This window comes from Mus musculus, chromosome 16, assembly GCF_000001635.26.
Source record: "Mus musculus strain C57BL/6J chromosome 16, GRCm38.p6 C57BL/6J".
In the NCBI taxonomy this organism is placed as follows: domain Eukaryota; kingdom Metazoa; phylum Chordata; class Mammalia; order Rodentia; family Muridae; genus Mus; species Mus musculus.
The window spans coordinates 32,633,059-32,651,618 of record NC_000082.6 but is presented as its reverse complement, the minus strand read 5'-3'; the positions used below and the strand labels follow the sequence as shown (position 1 = coordinate 32,651,618).

At 48.1% G+C, this 18,560-nt stretch overlaps 1 protein-coding gene across 5 annotated transcripts in view; it reads right to left on the bottom strand.

Annotated features, from left to right (window-relative positions):
* Tnk2 (tyrosine kinase, non-receptor, 2) overlaps positions 1–7,520 on the bottom strand; it is a 39,395-nt gene extending 31,875 nt beyond the window's left edge. For 3 of the 5 annotated variants that reach the window (XM_017317066.2, XM_011245946.1, XM_030249176.1), the window contains exon 1: positions 6,511–7,520. The gene's annotated coding sequence lies outside the window, so the exon portion shown is untranslated. The remainder of the gene's footprint in view (positions 1–6,510) is intronic. The other 2 variants (NM_016788.3, NM_001110147.1) reach the window with 1 other exon arrangement.
* Between the last annotated feature and the right edge of the window lie 11,040 nt (positions 7,521–18,560).

Here is an 18,560-nt window from a genome sequence, read left to right as displayed (position 1 = left end):
AAGGAAACAGGTCACTAAGGACGTGCTTTTGACACCTGCCCCTTCCTGTCTAACTTCCTACCTCCAGGAAGTTCCAAGCATTGCCCTGCCATGCCCTTCTGCAGCTACAGACTGCCTCACCATAGGCCCAAAAGCCATGGAGCTATCCAAGCCCAGACCGAAGCCATCTCTCCAAGCGTTTCCTCCCTCAAGCTGATTTCCTTATGTCCTTATCACAATGATAAAATAACTCATGTAAGTAAGTGCAAACTATGAAACCTGAAACACAATGGCTCACACCCTCAAGACTTGGAAGGGAAGCAGTTTCTGACCTAGATCTCTCTATTCATGTAACCACCAACTAAGCATAGCCTGCTATGGGTACTATCAAAGGCTTCCTCTTCAGGAAGCTACACAGGATGTGTGCTACCAAAACCATCAAGAGGAGGAAGTATGGTTTGAACAGGAAATGGCCCACAGGCTCAAGTGTTCTGGTATACGGTCCCCAGCTAGTGATGCTGTTTTGGTAATCTGTGGGAACTTCAGATGGGGCTAGCTGGGGGAACGGGGGATTTACAGCCCAGACTCCAGCACAGGTATTCTCTGCTTCCTGAAATGAGAAGTGAGCCATACCATACAGCCCTGCTACCATGGAAGGAGCTGCCTGCCACCATACCTTCCCCAGCCCCATGATGAGCTGTATCTCCTGACCGCTGATTACATCATAGGGAGACCCCTGTCAAGAAAGAAAAGAGTCTGTCATGCCTTTAATCCCAGCAGAGGCAGGCAGATTTCTGAATTTGAGGCCAGCCTGAACAACAGAGTAAGTTCCAGGACAGTCAGGGGTATACAAAGAAACCTTATATCAAAAAAAAAAAAAAAAAAAAAATTAAAAGGAAGGAAGGAAGAAAGAGAGAAAAGGAAAAATGAAGTCTGTTTAATACTGATCTGATTTGGTTAGAAGCCTGAAACCTTTCTGCCCAGGGTATTTTTGCATTGAATCCTGGAACCTGCTCTACAGTTCTGCTTTTTAGCCCCTGCTGTGTGTTTAGTAATATGGTTCTATTATGGAGTTGGAGTACATTTTTCTTTGTGTAACTGTGTCAAATGAGTTAAAAAAAAAAAAAAAAAAAAACCTAAAAGTCATGAATAGTGCTGCACACCTTTAATCCTGACACTTGGGAAGCAGGGTCAGGTGGATCTCTGTGAGTTCAAGGCTAGCCTGGTCTATAAAGTGAATATCAGGCCAATCAGGTATACAAAGTAAGGCCCCTGTCTCAAAAAAAAAAAATTTTTTTTTAATTAAATCCTCTTGTAAAAGGGGGTGGGGTTGGGCTGGTGAGATGGCTCAGTGGGTAAGAGCACCCGACTGCTCTTCCGAAGGTCCAGAGTTCAAATCCCAGCAACCACATGGTGGCTCACAACCATCTGTAACGAGATCTGACGCCCTCTTCTGGTGTGTCTGAAGACAGCTACAGTGTACTTACATGTAATAAATAAATCTTTAAAAAAAAAAAAAAAGGGGGGGTGGGGTTAAAAAAAATGGCTTAGCAACCGGGCAATGGTGGAGGCAGAGGCAGGTGGATTTCTTTTTTCTTTTTTTTTTTTTAAGATTCATTTATTTATTATATGAAAGTACACTGTAGCTGCCTTCAGACACTTCAGAAGAGGGCATCAGATTTCGTTATAGATGGTTGTGAGCCACCATGTGGTTGCTGGGATTTGAACTCAGGACTTTCGGAAGAGCAGTCAGCGCTCTTAACCACTGAGCCATCTTGCTAGCCCGGCAGGTGGATTTCTGAGTTCAAGGCCAGCCTGGTCTACAAAGTGAGTTCCAGGACAGCCAGGGCTATAAAGAGAAATCCTGTCTCGAAAAACAAAAACAAACAAAAAAAAATGGCTTAGCACTTAAGAGCACTGGCCACTCTTCCAGAGAACCTGGGTCAAGTTCCCTACATCCACACAGCAACTCACAACTGTCTGCAATTTTAGTTCCAGGGGATCAGGCACCTCCTTCTGGCCCCTGTTGGGCACCAGGCACATATGTGGTACATATACATCCATGCTGCCAAAACACTCATGCAATGCACACAAAAATAAATAAAATCTAAGAAGAAAGAGAATAAGGGGCAGCTAGCTTTCCAAGACGAAAGAGGGGAAAAAATGTCCTAAGTTGAGAAGACGGAGCTGAAACCCCAGGGAAGGTACAGTGCTTACAATTCAGAGCACTAGAAAAGAAGCAGCCCCAGAGATCTCTGCCAAAGGTCCCCTCAGGAATCTGCTGAGCATGGCTCTCAGCACGTGAAGAAACTGACAAGACTGGGGAAGGACCACCCAGGGGGTAGGAAGAAAATGGTGCTGAGCACTTACCACTCCAGGAGAGTGCTTGCTCGCTCTCAGCAGTAACTATTGAGATTATTATTTTTATTATTACTCATTGTAGCTTAGAAGTTAAGGTTCTTATTTAAACGAACCAGTGCCAGTGTGGTATGGGTTTTGTAATATAACTGGTTCAAAGAGAGGAGAAATGATGGCATATCATTTCAGGTTCTTACTCTAACATCACTTGACAGTAAACTACAGAAAGTAAAAGATGCACACTCTGAGTGCCCAGCCCTCTTGCCTCCATTCTGAGTGCCAGGGCTACCAACATGCAACACTATGCCTGACTCCACAAAAGAGCTTAGCAACCCAGGCGTGGAGTGCAGACCTATAATCCCAGCACTAGGGAAGCAGGGGCTGAGGCAGGAGGCTATGCAGATTCCAAGACTAGCCTAAGCTATTTAGCAAGTTCAAGGCCAGTCTGGGTTGTAGATGCCCAACCTCAAAACAAAAACAAAAACAAAAACAAAAACAAAAGTTAACAAATTACTTACAAGTGGTACATATTTATATACTATTATGTAATTCATGTTAACAGATCAAAACAGAAATTCCACTGACCGACACAAAGCCTCAAGTCCAACAACCAACCATATACTGATTAACCCCAGTACTCAGGAGGCAGAGGTAGGTAGATCTCTGAGTTTGAAGCCAATCTGGTCTACAAATCGACTTCCAGGACAGCAGGGCTACACAGAGAAACCCTGTCACAGAAAACAAAGAACAAACAAACACCTCTCATCAACAGGCAGATGAGGAGAGTTTTCCAGCCGATGCATTTGTACATGAAATACCTACAAGCTACAGCATGCTTGACAGTGAAGGACTTAAAGTGTTTCCCTCAGGGATCAACACTGAGGTATCCATTCTCCTATGACAGATGATGTAGCTGTAATGAACAGACAAGAAAAGGAAACAGATTGCAGACAGAGGTTAGAAAGGAAAAATAAAACTGTTTTTTTGCTAGTCAATGACCCTGAGACTACCGAGAAAGTGGATCCTCCAGAAAAGCTAAAAACTGCTAGAATTAAGTCAGTTTCAAGAGGTTTCAGGACTTCAAAAGTCACTGTGTAGCTGGGCAGTGATGGTACATGCCTTTAATCCCAGCACTTGGGCACTTGGGAGGCAGAGGCAGGCGGATTTCTGAGTTCAAGGCCAGCTTGGTCTACAGAGTGAGTTCCAGGACAGCCAGGGCTACACAGAGAAACCCTGTCCAAAAAAAAAAAAAAAAAAAAAAAAGTCACTGTGTGTGGTACTCAGGCACCCAGGCAGGCCTGAGAACTGAAAGCCAATCTGAGTTCCATTTCTAGATCCCACAGCTGGCCAGAGAACCTACTCTGGAGAGCTGTCTCTGACCACATGTGCATCTGATTGGTTCAAGGCCAGCTACATAGGAAGTTTGAAGTCAGTCTGGGACACATAAGATCCTCTCTCAAAATAAAAGACAAAAAAGGTCTAGCAAGATGGTTCACTTGTTACCATGCCTGACCACTTGAATTGGGTTCCTAGACTCACATCATGGAGGAACACTGACTCCCAAAAGTTCTTCTCTGGCATCACACACACACACACACACACACACACACACACAAATAAATAAATAAATAAATAAATGTAAATAAAACTAAGTCAAAACAACAGCAGAGTACAGTGAAGGGAAAAACTAGGAAAAAGAAGATGGTTAAAATGCAAGCCGCAAACTACAAGAAAGCATACACAACCACGCACTTCATAAGATTTATAATCTTAATATATTTTAGAAATCCTTTAAAACAATATGAGAAAGATGCACAATGGGTAAACAATGTATACAGATACCCTATCAGAAACACCCACTTGGCAAATGAGCACATGAAAAGACGCCCAACATTAGTCACTCAGGGTGTTAATTAAAGCCATAGTCATATGCCACCGACCTCTTAGAATGTCTAAAGTTAAAGATACCACAAAACAATGCATGATAGGTGTATAAAATTGTTCAACCATTTTGAAAGACAGTCTGTCCTATAGGTTTGGGGAGGGAGTTGAGGTTTTTGGGGGGGTGCTTTTTGTTTGCTGAGCTGGGGTCCTGCTTTGTTGCTCAGACTGGGTTTTAGCTCCTGGTCTCTTGCCCCAAGATCCCAAGGAGTTCGGCCTACGTACATGCCACCAAAGCCAGCTATTTGTTTTATGATTTTTGTTTTTTTGGGTTTTTTTGTTTTGTTTTGTTTTGTTTTGTTTTGTTTTGTTTTTTCCCAGACAGGGTTTCTCTGTATAGCCCTGGCTGTCCTAGAACTCACTTTGTAGACCAGGCTGGCCTCAAACTCAGAAATCCACCTGCCTCTGCCTCTGCCTCTGCCTCCCGAGTGCTGGGATTAAAGGCATGCGCCACCACGCCCGGCTCAGCTATTTGTTTGAAAAAGAGATATATTTTTACTTAAATTTATTTCTAACTGGTTTATTTAATTGTAAATATGGGTTATGTGATAAGTCTAGAAGTCCCTTAAAGGTTAAAATGCTCATCTAAAATATAATCCATCCATTCTAGCCCTAAGAATTTACCTGGGAGAAATAAAAGCCAATATCCACAAAAAAACAAACACAATCACTCAAAGAAGCTGTGCTTGTAATACCAAATCCGAGTGACACACACATAAGAGACCGCTGACAATGACTGGGAATGAACCAATGTGATACATGCAACACGATACTACACGGGGGAGATGTGAAACAGGGATGCTGCTCCAGAGAAGCCAGACTCTAAAAGGTCACTAACTGACTTCCATTTACACAAACTCCTAGGCACAGCAAGCTCAGGGAGTCCCAAAGAGCAGACCAGTTGCTCTCCTGTTCATCCTAAAGTGCAGGCAAGGCAACCTAAAGGAAGTGTGAAGGTGTATGCTTTATGTATGCGCTGAGAGCAGAATTCTCTCCACTGAAACCAGTGAGCCAGAACCACTCTGGTCATTCCAGGAGAGCTTGGCACCGTGGACACAGCAGTTAAACTTCCGGTGTCTGAATGTTTGAGAGACAATGTGACTGGCACGGGATAAAGCTGAAAGACGGGTTGGGTTTGCCAGAGTCGGCAAACCGGCTCCTCCAGCAGTTCAAGCCACCACTACCCCTTCTTCTGCCCCCACAGGAGAACCCTATCTCCACCCAGGTCTGTTCAGAACCCGGGTATGGGAGTCCATCTGACTCATAGGCACACGGTAGGCTAGGGCAGAGATATTCCTGGTGAAGGCTCTGAGACAGTAACTCTGGATCCATCCCACAGGTGGGCTGGAAGTGCAAGAACTTTTGACACGGCTAGGGAAATAAAGACAGAGGCTGTAAGCTGTCAACCAAGACCACCTGAACCAGGAAAGAGGTGGGTTCATATGCCAACAAGAAATCAAATCTACCCATTGGCCTGCAGGCTCCACCTCTAGGCGGCGCCAAGAAGGAGCCACGGTCGCGGGGAGGTGAGGAGGTCTTAATAGGATACCACAGGCTTCTCTATTTGCCAGCTTCTAGAGTGAGGTCAAGGCATGGGTAGCAGCCGCTGGTACAACCTCCCTTCCCATTCCATTCAGAAATGAAGACCTCACCAGTTGCTCTCTGCAGTTCTACCCATCCTTGGCTTTGGGCCCACAGCATAATCAACCGTGACAAAACCGTGTGGCAAGGCGCAGGCCAGGCTCGTGCCCAAGTCACTACTGGCTGCCACACTCACGTGATCAACAGGACTACAAGATAAGGCACAGCGGCTAATGCAACACTATCCATTTTCCCTTTCGGGAGGACTTGAGGCCGGTGATGCAGGTTGCACAACAGCTTGCACAGAGACACACCTACCTCCACCAGCAGATAGGTGAAGGGGATGACTTAGTCCCTGGGGCTATCCTGCCTTCTCTTCCCTCTGCCTATACCAGGCAGCCACTCAAATGGTTCCACATCCAGTCTAGACTTGAAAGCGGTGACTACTCCACTACAGCAGCTGCTACTTACAATTATATGTGGTGGGTGCTTGCGTGTGTGTGTGCGCGTGCGTGCGTACGTGTGTGTATGTGTGTGTTCGTGAGGGGTGATGCCCAGGTTGGTCAACTAGAGAGGACAAGGGATGTTTGGAACCCATTCTCCGATGCTTCTAATCATATCAACTCCGATAACAATATTGGCCATCCGTACCTGAGTTTCCAGCTGTCCCCAGGCAGACACTGCTTCGAGGATGCTCAGACTTGAGGTAGCAGAAAGGATCTTGCAGGCCAGTGCCTACCCTCCAGCAATATCTTCCAAAGGTCAGGTTCACAGCGCTCTTCTGCTCCCCAATCCCCTACATCTTCCTGCATTACTCTTGGCACTAGAGCAACCCTGATGCCAGCAAGGAAGGCAGCTTGCCGATTACCACCTCCTTCGCCGTCTGCGCCTGCGGGTCCTGTGTCCCTCTTGGAATCCCTCTCCCCCTGAGGACCCTTTACCGTTCAGATACGTCTCCTGAACAGCCCACACTACCTGGCCCTCTTGCACCCCGGGCAGCCAATTTGCTTCCTGCACCCCCAGGCGCCCCTCTCCTTCAGGCCCTCGGGGCCCTACAGGCCTGGCTCTCCCCAGCAGCTCGAGTCTGTCCCCACTCGCTAGGGATGCTCCAAGGACCACCGCCTCCCCGCCCAGATGCCTGCAGCTCTCCCAGCTGCGCTCGTCCGAACTTTCGAGCTCCTCCGTGCGCGGGCAGGGGCCGTGAGCCAACTCGGGCAGCTCCTCTGGCTGCCGCAGAAGCCTGCGTGGGCTGCCCTCCCCGCGCTCCTGCACCCCGGCACGGGCCTCGCCGCGCTCCTGCACTGCGGGGCCGCCTCCCCCCTTCTCCTGCTGCTGCCTGCGGGGCCCCAGGCCCTCCTCCTGCGCCACCGGCCCGCCGGCCGAACCCGTCCAGCGCGCCCGGCGCCTCCAGTCCGCGGCGTCGGGCGGCCCCCACACCACCCCCAGACTAGGCTCGTGACCGCGGCCGCCCCGCTCCTGCACCCCCAGCCCCACGCCGCCCTCCTCCTGCACGGCCGGACCCACCCCGCCCTGCTCCTCCACGCCGAGCTTCAGCCCGCGAAGAAGCTGCGGGCCCCAGCTGAGCCGCCCGACGCGCGCCGGCTGCTGCTCCGGCAGCGCGGGGCTCAGCCCGCCGCGCTCCTCCTGCGCCCCCCGCCGCCGACCCCCCGCGCCCGCCGCGCCGCGCACGCGCCTGCCCCCCAGAGGCCGCGCGCTCCCGCCCCTCCAGATGGTGCTGCCCTGCGCGCCCCCGCCCCGCGGCTTCCGCCTCGGCCCCAAGCGGGCCCGGCGTCCCGCCCTCGCCGCCCACACTCGACCTCGGCCACCCCGGCGCCGCGCCGCAGGTGCTGCGGCCCCGCGAGCCGGCGGCCCTCCAGCCGGGTTCTCAGAGCCCGCGCGCGCCTGCGCCGCCCTAGGGGGTGGGGCCCGCTGGGGTCGCTCCGCCTTCTTAAAGGGCCCTGGTCCATACACACACACACACACACACACACACACACTCAAAAAAAAAAAAAATGAAGTTCAAAATTAGGAGGTTTCATCGATTAATAAATTCAAGTGAGAACAAGTCCTGGAATAAGAGTCTGAATTTAGCCAGTACTTGGGAGGTAGAGCAGACAGATTTCTGAGTTCGAGGCCAGCCTGGTCTTCAAAGTGAGTTCCAGGACAGCCAGGGATACCCAGAGAAACCCTGTCTCACAGCCAGGGATACACAGAGAAACCCTGTCTCGGAAAAAAAAAAAAAAAAAAAAAAAAAAAAGTTACAGGAGCTCACCCCAGGCAGTCAAGGTCAAATGTAACATAGCTTAGCTAGAGAAAGGAAAGGAAGGAAGGAAGGAAGGAAGGAAGGAAGGAAGAAAGAAAGAAAGAAAGAAAGAAAGAAAGAAAGAAAGAAAGAAAGGAAGGAAGGAAGGGAATAAGAAAGAAGGAAGAGAGAGAGAAGAAGAAGAAGAAGAAGAAGAAGAAGAAGAAGAAGAAGAAGAAGAAGAAGAAGAAGAAGAAGAAGAAAGAAAGAAAGAAAGAAAGAAAGAAAGAAAGAAAGAAAGAAAGAAAGAAAGAAAGAAAGAAAGAAAGATAGGAAGAAAGGAAAAGATGCTGGCCCTGGATGAGGAAGACTTCTTTCTGCTCATTTACCACACCAGACTTATAAAAGCTCCTTTTTGTCAGATGGAGGCACACATCTTTAATCCCAGCACTGGGGAAGCAGAGGCGGGCAGATTTCTGAGGTCCAGGCCAGCCTGGTCTACAAAGTGAGTTCCAGGACAGCCAGGGCTACACAGAGAGACCCTGTCTCTAATTAATCAATTAATTGATTAATAAGAGTGCTTTTGTGTTTTGTGCACTTAGTCATCTTGGGGGACAGTAGCCCCTCCACTCGTCTCCTGGGGGTAAACATTTTAATAAACTTGATTTTTTTCCCCCCTTCAACCCTTGACTTCTGAGTCTCGTTGGGACCAAAGGTTGTGGCCAGAGGGGTGAGCAGATAGGACGGCCACATAAGCCACCCAGAGCCTAAGCTTGGCAGATTTGGGTCACGGTGGCTTGCTCTGTAAGGTGAGCAGAGAAACGTGCTGAATCACTTCATACAGCCCATTCTCTTGCCTGGGAGCAGAGGAGTGAATATTCTGCATCGCAGCTCGCCCTTGAGTGAGAGGGGCACAGGGGGAAAAAAGGGTTCAGTGCACCAACCTCCCTTGTACTGTTTGCCTCAGTAACGACAGTGGCTAAGATTCACAGAGTCTGTGCGCGTGCGTGCGTGCGTGGCTTTACGCTCTCCTTGTTCTCCTGTCACCCTGTCACCCGTAGCAATAGCACACACACACACACACACACATTCACAGTCTCAGTGTACAGCGATAGGACTGAAGCCTTGAGAGACTAAATGGCTCTTTCCAGAATCTCCAAGTCGCCAGTCGCAGAGCCAGAAATCACATCCAAGTGTCTGACTGTATAATCCATTCTCTGAACCACTCAAGCAATAAAACAATGTCAATGCAGGGGCAGGCTGCAGGAAAACACGGGGTCTAACGAGATTTTCGTGGTCAATAGATGCAAACAACGGATTTGGCCAAAATGCTCCTACCAGTAAATCAAGCTCCAAGTCAAACAGAACAAGGGGAGTTAGAGCAAGTCCATCCTGAAGGTCTTGATAGGCGAATTCTTAGGGGAGCTTTGCCTCTCTCCTCCCCGCTCTCATCTGATTGCCCTCGAGAGCAAGACCCGAGGCCCTCACCCATTCCCAGTGCATGGCTGTCTGGAGATTCCGATCCGAGGGAGCCGGAAGTCTGCGTTCCATCCTGCCCTAGTGCTTTTAGTGCTGGAACCGCAATCAGAGATTTCTCTAAGGCCGTCTCTGTCTTCCATATCATCCCAGGATGGCAGTTCAAGTGGCTAGGGACTGCTCTGCCAGCCAGGAGCTTTTCCTCCATGGCATATGGAGGAAGGAAAGGAGCTTCAGGTTAGAAGCTGAAGGCTCGGGGACTCAGGTGCCTGAGACTCTTTCCAGACCTGGAACTTTAAGGAGAGAGCTGCTTACCTCGGAGTGACTGACTCTGCGGGGAGAAGGGCCTGTCAGGTCTCGTTGGAAACAGAGTGTGCCAACCTGCTCCAGGGTGGTGTTGGTGGCTCCCTAAAGAATATCCACTGTGAGACAGTTGCCCTGCGGGGTGAGCAAGAAGCCAAAGCAGGGGTGTCAGGCATCCTGCCTCTCACCTGCAGACGATATTCAGCCAAGACTCAGGACGCTATGGAATCATTCCAATGGGGTTTGAGTGTTTTTGTTCCTTGCCAACACCCGCCCCCCCCCGCCCCTACCCTTGCTGTGGCTGCCTCTGTCCGTCCCCATCCCCACCCCCCCACCTCCCCACCCCCACCCCCACCCCACTAAGCCCCGTTTGCTTTTTTTTTTTTTTTTTGAGTTTTTCGAGACAGGGTTTCTCTGTGTATCCCTGACTGTCCTGGAACTCACTTAGTAGACCAGGCTGGCCTCGAACTCAGAAATCTGCCTGCCTCTGCCTCCGAAGTGCTGGAATTAAAGGCGTGCGCCACCACGCCCAGCTCCCCGTTTACTTTTTTTGACTAGAGCAAAGTTCTACAACAACTACTGTAGCTTACCACCCAGAGATTAATTAAATCCAGTGTATATTAGTTCGGCTTTTTTTTTTTAAAGATTTTATTTATTATATCTAAGTACACTGTAGCTGTCTTCAGATACACCAGAAGAGGGCGTCAGATCTCATTACGGATGGTTGTGAGCCACCATGTGGTTGCTGGGATTTGAACTCAGGGCCTTTGGAAGAGCAGCCAGTGCTCTTAACCTCTGAGCCATTTCTCCAGCCCCTCCCCCTTTAAAAAAAATCAAATGACAGTTAAAATACCAAAACAGAACTTGTTTCTACTTTGGATTTAAAATACAAAATGTGCAGTGGTGGCACATGTTTTTAATCCCAGCACTCCAGAGGCAGAGGCAGAGGCAGAGGCAGAGGCAGAGGCAGAGGCAGAGGCAGAGGCAGAGGCAGAGGCAGAGGCAGAGGCAGAGGCAGAGGCAGAGGCAGAGGCAGAGGCAGAGGCAGAGGCAGAGGCAGAGGCAGAGGCAGAGGCAGAGGCAGAGGCAGAGGCAGAGGCAGATCTCTGTGTTTGAGGCTGGAATGATCTCCAGGGCAGCCACGGTGACACACAGAGAAATCCTGTCTCGAAAAACCGAAATGACAACAATAAAAAATTATAATAAATCTAAATAATTCAAAATGTACAAAAATGGATCCAGAGAAGTTCAAAAGCTTGAATTTTTCTGAAGGCTATTCACATCCGGGTCCTGGAACCTATCCAGCTCCCTCGGTGCCTTCCTCAAGATGTTGTTTAATAAGGGAAGATTTACTAACCTTCCAGCATGCCTTCTACATTCATGGCTTATTTTTGACCTCCTGACGCTTTCCTTTCCCCACCCCAGGAGACAATAAACTCCACCACAACAGGAATTTTTGTGCTATGCACACGCACTTGGACTACTGCCTAACACAACTCAGACGCCAAGAATGTCTGTGGAATGGATGAGTGTATCAGAGGTAGTGAGCATATTGTTTTTCTGACATTATGGATTCAGTGTGTGTGTGTGTGTGTGTGTGTGTGTGTGTGTTCTGCACTTTGGTGTAAGATCCATTGCCTTCTGTAGGCCACAGTGAAAAACTTCAGACAGCCCCTGCCATGACATGGATAATCCTACAACTAAGAGCAAATGAAATGTACATATACTGGGCCAGCAACTCTCAATGACATGGGCATCTTGTGGAGAGGTGGGTTTGGATTCAGCCAGTTGAAAGAGAATATGAGGCCTTACATTTTCACCATACTTTCAGGTAGGTCCATGAAAAAATGCATTTTTTATGTTTAATTCTCTTAGATTTATTTATTTTATGTGCACAAGGGTTTTGCCCTGTGTATGTGTATGCACCACATTTGTGCCCAATGCCTGAGAAGGTCAAAGAGGGTGTTGGATCCCTTTAAACTGAATTTCTTTTTAAAGATTTATTATTTATCTATTATATGTAAGTACACTGTCGCTGTCTTCAGACACACCAAAAGAGGGCATCCCATTTCATTACAGATGGTTTTGAGTTACCATATGGTTGCTGGGATTTGAACTCAGGACCACCGGAAGAGCAGTCAGTGCTCTTAACTGCTGAGCCATCTCTCCAGCCCTTTAAACTGAATTTATGGATGGTTGTGGACTGGGAACTGAACTTGAGTCCTGCCTAAGAGCAACAAATACTCTTACTGCTGAGCCATTTTTCCAGCTCATATCATGGAAAAAAAACCCACAAATTTACTGATAGACAGGCCCACACTAGCATTATTAAATTGGTACATCTGAGATTGAACTCAACGTCTCACGTCTACGGCTTCTTTGTACGTGTGTGTGTGTGTGTGTGTGTGCACAATTTTACATACATGGAGGTCAAAGGTCAACATGTGAACTTGGCTCTCTCACTTTATCATATACGTTCGGGAAGTTGTGGGTTCCCCAAGCGTTGCCTCTGTTCCCAGAGCTGTCTTGCCGTCCTTCTCTGCAGCTTTTAAAAGCTCCCCAGGTGGTTCCAGCATGTTACCAGAAATGGACGGTGCTTGCTGAAAGTGAGTAGAGAGACCAGATATTGATGTCTTTATACCCTGGGCCTGGAACAAGTATTAACTGAGGTCACTGGGAACTGAGATGCTGGTATCAGAGAGAAAATATTGGACAAAGCAAAGGCTGTGGAGTCAGGAAGGGGATTGGGAGGTGAAGGGAGGAACTCTGAAGGTTCCATATTTATGGGAACATCCGCGAACCCATGTCATGCCCTTTCAGAACCAAGAGCAGCCTGTGTCTTCATCTATCACTAGGTCAGGGCTCTCGGGAGAGCTGCTCAGCAGGTCCTGTTCACACGCCCCTGGGCCATTCAGTTTTCAAAACCTTACTAGGGCATAGAGAGGATTGGTTTGCTGCCAGTGTCTCCCACATGCCTGCCTCCTCTGCCGCGCTGGATTAAGAGCCAGAAGAGCCACTGAGGTCAGCAGCGCCTATACTGTTAAAGTACCATGGAGTCCTGAGTCCCGGCGCCCCCTGGTGGACATCTAGAGTAAGGATAGTGTTCTTCCAGCTGTCTAGCTGCATTTCAGCACTTATCAGTCATTATCATGGTCAGGAGGTCCGGATGTAGTTTAGCCTAACATACAGTCTCCAGCACTGAAAAAGCTGGGTGTGATGAGCCCTGCCTGTAATCCCAGCACTTGGGAGGTAGAGGCAGGAGGGTAAATTTAAGGTCATGTTCTGCTACACAGGGAGTTGGAGGTCAGCAAAACTACAGGAGATAATTGTTTCAAAAAACAAAACTTCTGGAAATCCAAGATTAACTAATCGTGCCAAGAACTGTCCTTAGAGCTTCATGGACTCTCAAACCCTTGGAGCCCCGCTTTCTGCGAACCCCACTCAGTGGCGGTCAGCACTCACCTAGTGCTGAGGTTTTAGGGGTTCGATTGGTTTTTGTTTTGTTTTTCTCACCTGTGTACCTGCAGCTCCTCTCTTTGCTCAACTTTCCTCAATTATTTTTTTTAAGATTTAGTTATTTATTATATATAAGTACACTGTAGCTCTCTTTAGACACACCAGAAGAAGACATCGGATCCCATTACAGATGGTTGTGAGCCACCATGTGGTTGCTGGGAATTGAACTCAGGACCTCTGGAAGAACAGTCAGTGCTCTTAACCACTGAGCCATCTCTCCAGCCCAACTTTCCTCAATTATAATGAAGACACTAACCAACCCTTTGCTGCGTTTCTCCTTCTGCCCCAGTGATGCCCATCCCGGGCCACCCATTCTTGCAGTCTCTTTTGGCTCCTCTGGATAATTTAGTAAGCTCTGCTCTGACACTCTATTACACCTGAGCTAATTAGGTGCACACATGTTACTCTCCCTGCACCCCTGGATGCCCTCCTGGTACCAGCATTCAGCTGACTGCCAGGCATTTCCGTTTGGTCACATGAACCTGAGGCGTGAACAATATCCCAAATGCAAATCCAGCATCGTACCCCACCCCTGTCTCTCTCACTGAACCAGAAACCAGACCCTGGGTCTTCTTATTTGTTTTGTGTTTGAGACAGGGTCTTACTATGTAGTTCTGGCTGTCCTGGAACTCACAGAGATCCACCTGCCTCTGCATTCTGAGTGCTGGGATTAAAGGTATGTGCCACCAGTCTGGTTCTTGGCAGCTTCTTTCCCCCTTCCGTGCGCTACAGCAGCTTCCGTTCCTCAGGGCTCCAGCCTCTAACTTCACTTCTTTGGCTTCAGTCCACCCAGAGAAACAGGAGTCCCAAGCCCTTGCCTCCTCTCCAGTAGTTTTCATTCAAATGGTAATTACACACCTTTGAAATGCCAGATGTGACAGGAAGAGAAGCCTTCACCAGCCCAGCCAGCCTGGTCCTCAGATCCTCTCTCAGAGGAATTACAAGAGATAACAGCTGCCTTAGCTACACCCCTGAACGATGTCATTAAGGTGAGTGTTCTTTAGATGACCCTGCTGACTCTGGACCTCCCTGTTAATTGCTGTTAATCTTCCTAAACCTCAATTTCATCACATCCCTCTCTTGCTTCTTAGGGCTGCTCCCTGGTAATCCCAAACAGGGTAAGACCCATGGGATTGACTCATGACAGTAACAGAGTGGGAAATCAGGTACCCAGGGGTCAACAGGGTGACAATAGAAGCCAAGGCAGGTCTGTGAGTTAACCTCTAGTCACGGCAATTGGCATGTCAGAAACCAGGGAGGTGGGGTTGGAGAGATGGCTCAACGGTTAAGAGCCTTGACTGCTCTTCCAGAGGTCCTGAGTGCAATTCCTAGCAACCACATGGTGGCTCACAACCATCTGTAATGAGATCTGATGCCTTCTGGTGTGTCTGAAGACAGCAACAGTGTACTCATATACATAAAATAAATCAATAATAAAAAGAAAGAAAGAAAGAAAGAAAGAAAGAAAGAAAGAAAGAAAGAAAGAAAAATGAAGGAAGGAAGGAAGGAAGGAAGGAAGGAAGGAAGGAAGGAAGGAAGGAAGGAAGGAATAAAGAAACCGGGGAGGTGAATCCCCAAGAGTGAGGGCGCTGACCTATGTATCACTTCTGTGAGAACAACCATGTGCCTAACAAGCCAGCAAGTTCCTGGAATGTTACTTTATTCATCTGTTGTGGTTTGAATAAAAATGGCCCCCATGGGTCCCCACAGGGAATGGCACTATTAGGAGGTATGCCCTTGTTAGAGTAGCTGTGGTCTTGTTGGAGGAAGTGTGTCACTAGGGATGGGCTTTGAGAGTTCAGAAGCTCAAGACAGACCTAGTCTTCCTGCTACCCACCAGTCCAGATGTAGAACTTTCCACTCCTTCTCCAGCATGCTGTCGGCCTGCCTGTTGCCATACTTCCCTCCATGATGATAATGGTCCTCCAAAACTGTAAGCCAGTCCCAATTAAATGCTTTCCTTTCCAAGAGTCATTTTGGTCATGGTGTCTCATCACAGCAATAACTAAGACACCATCCAAGACACCTTAGTAGCAGTGGCTTCAGAGGAACACCACCTGGGCAATCAGGACATGCACTCAGGTTTGGAAGGCTGTCCGCAGGGTAAACTGAGGCAGGCCACCTGCAGCAGCTCGGATGAAAAGATAAGGTGCCCTGTGTTTTGTCTGCTTATTGGTTGGTTACTAATTGTTTATTGAAAGCAGTGGAAGAGTCCATGGGGCCAAGAATGCCAGTCCTAAGGTTCCATCAATAAAAGTAACAGTGCCACCGGGCATGGTGGCACGCGCCTTTAATCCCAGCACTCGGGAGGCAGAGGCAGACAGATTTCTGAGTTTGAGGCCAACCTGGTCTACAGAGTGAGTTCCAGGACAGCCAGGGCTATACAGAGAAACCCTGTCTTGAAAAACCAAAAAAGAAAAAAGAAAAAAAAAGAAAAGAAAAGAAACAATGCCAACTTCTTTGGTGCTTTTCATATTCAAAAGAAAAAGTAGCCATCACCCTAGGCTGGTAAATTGGACTCTTTCAGGCTGAGGGAAGAAGTTACTTCCCAGGTAGAGACAGTATGTATACTCAGAGATGCGGTATGGAGTAGACAAAGCCTTCCAGTTTGCACAGGTTCTTGCTGGCGAGACCCAGGCCTAGTGGCAGCATGCCCAAGTGGGTCCAAGAGCAAGCTGGGAATTTGGGCCCCTGCCCAACCATTCATCAATCAAAAACAAGGCTGGGCCCTACCCTCTTCACCCCCTCCCAGAGGTCTCCAGCTCACCAGTAGGTGGAGTGTGAGCATGAATACAAGCTCAGTGCTGTGAAGTACAGGTGACCCAAACACAGGCAAGTGACTCTGCTGTGGCCAAGCTGTGGATGGAGGTTTCCAGGAGGAAATAACCAATCCCATGGACTAACTTCGGGCTACATGGCAAGCAAAACCTATACTGGGCACAGTCGCACTTCTGTGTGTCCAAATTTTCTTGTCTAGCATTGCTTTATTTATATGTTTGCTTGCTTGTTTATGTACTTATTTATTTGAGATAATAGTATCTCTCTTCCTAGTCCTAGATGTCCTGAGCTCACAGAGACTCTCCTGACTCTGCACCCCCCCTTCCCGCCCCAAGTGCTGGAATTAAAGCCATCTTTTTCATATTGTTTTACAAATCTATTTCTTTTTTCTCAGATTTATTTTTATTATGTATGTGAGTACACTGTAGCTATCTTCAGACACCAGAAGAGGGCATCAGATCCCATTACAGATGGTTGTAAGCCACAATGTGGTGGCTGGGAATTGAACTCAGGACCTCTGGAAGAGCAGTCAGTGCTCTTAACCGCTGAGCCAGCTCTCCAGCCTTGCAAATCTGTTTTCATCGTGTGTGTCCCTACCAAGTTGAGAAATGAGCAATGCATCCCCTAGAATTGGAGTTAACTGGTGTCTGTGAGCTGCCTCACTTGGCAGCTGGGAGCCAAACCCTGGTCCTCTGCAAGAACAATGAGCACTAACTGCTGAGCCATCTTTCTAGCCTCTGGTTGTCTTGCATTTTTTAATTTTAATTTTTTAAATGCACCGAGTTTGGTTTCAAAAAACCAACCAGCAAATAGACTCTCATGCCACTCTTCAGCTCATTGGTTCCCAGAGGCCAGATGCTTAGACACCAAAATCCTTTCTTGGCACCAATAGTGAGGCGGTTTCTCTTTTTTATAATAATAATAATAATTTCAGTGATATCTCATAGGAGTGCAAGAGAGGCGTGCCACTGAGTCACGTTTGCTACATAAAAGAGGAACAGAAGACAGACAGGAGGGAGAGGGAGGGAACTCTGTCTCCTGAGCTGATTGGACAACTAGTCTAGTCCTCCATAAAGCCCATCCCTGCGGGTGGCTCGAGTGACTTGAACTAACCCTGTGGTGTAGAGTGCCACCCCAGTTTGTCTGTGATCTCAGCCACTTTCCTGCAGGCAGTTTGAACTCCTGCTTGTTGGCAAACACCAGAGGAACAGCATCTCAGAGGCTACCCTTGGCCAGGATTCTCATGAGCTCCTCCTGGACCTCCATCACACTGCTCTCTGCCATTGTTGTCAACTGCCAAGGTCAAACCTCGAGTACTCTGGAAGCTGGACCTCATCTTGAGCTCACCTGGATCCCACACCGTGAGGATAATTTGTTGTTGTTTTGTTTTGTTTTTTGAGACAGGGTTTCTCTGTGTAGCCCTGGCTGTCCTGGAACTCACTCTGTAGACCAGGCTGGCCTTGAACTCAGAAATCCACCTGCCTCTGCCTCCTGCGTGCTGGGATTAAAGGCATGTGCCACCAAGCCCAGCTGCATGAGGATAATATTGCTGAACTCAGTAGCCTCCATGGGAACCCATTGACAGGAACGGTGGTCACTATTTCAACCAGCTTCGGTTTAGTACAGAACTGTTGTATTTCATGCAGTATCCGGGCCTACCATGAGAAGGCACATTTTGTTTTGCCAAAATGGCCCATGAAGTTTGCAAAGATATTCCCCATGCTCATGGATAAGTGGAAGTGGCATTAAGAGAGACCTCAGAAGCTGAGCAGAATTTTCATTCCAGATTTCTCTCTTTTAACTTTATGTGCATTTTTTTTTTTTTTTTTGGCCTGCATGTATGTCCATGTGAGAGTGTCTGATCTTGGAATTACAGACATTACAGATGAGCTGCCAGGGTGCTAGGATTTGAACCCTGGTCCTCTGGAAGAGCAGTCAGTGCCCTTAACTGCTGAGCCATCTCTCTGGCACCCAGGTTATCCTTTTAAACTATGTCCTGAATAAAGTTGGCTACCACATGAGACTAGTCTGTTCATTTTTAAGCCCAGGTCTCCCAGGTTCATGTGGAGCAAGTGGACTGGCCCACCAGACAGAACTGAGCAGGCCCAAACCCCTGGAATTTCAGAATTGAGAATGCTTTGTCTGGAGACAATGATAGGTCACCTCACACTTGTATCATGTCTCTCTTCCCTGTCATGATGGATTGCCACAATGATAGAGTAAGAAAGACACGAAAGAAAAAACACTTTGGGAATGAGACTCAATGCAATGGGCATTTTTGTATGCATATTTGCCTGCCATCGCACCTCATGCATTCAGTACCTGTGGATCCCAGAAGAGGGTAACAAACAGATCCTGTAGCTGGAGTTATAAGCACTTGTAAACC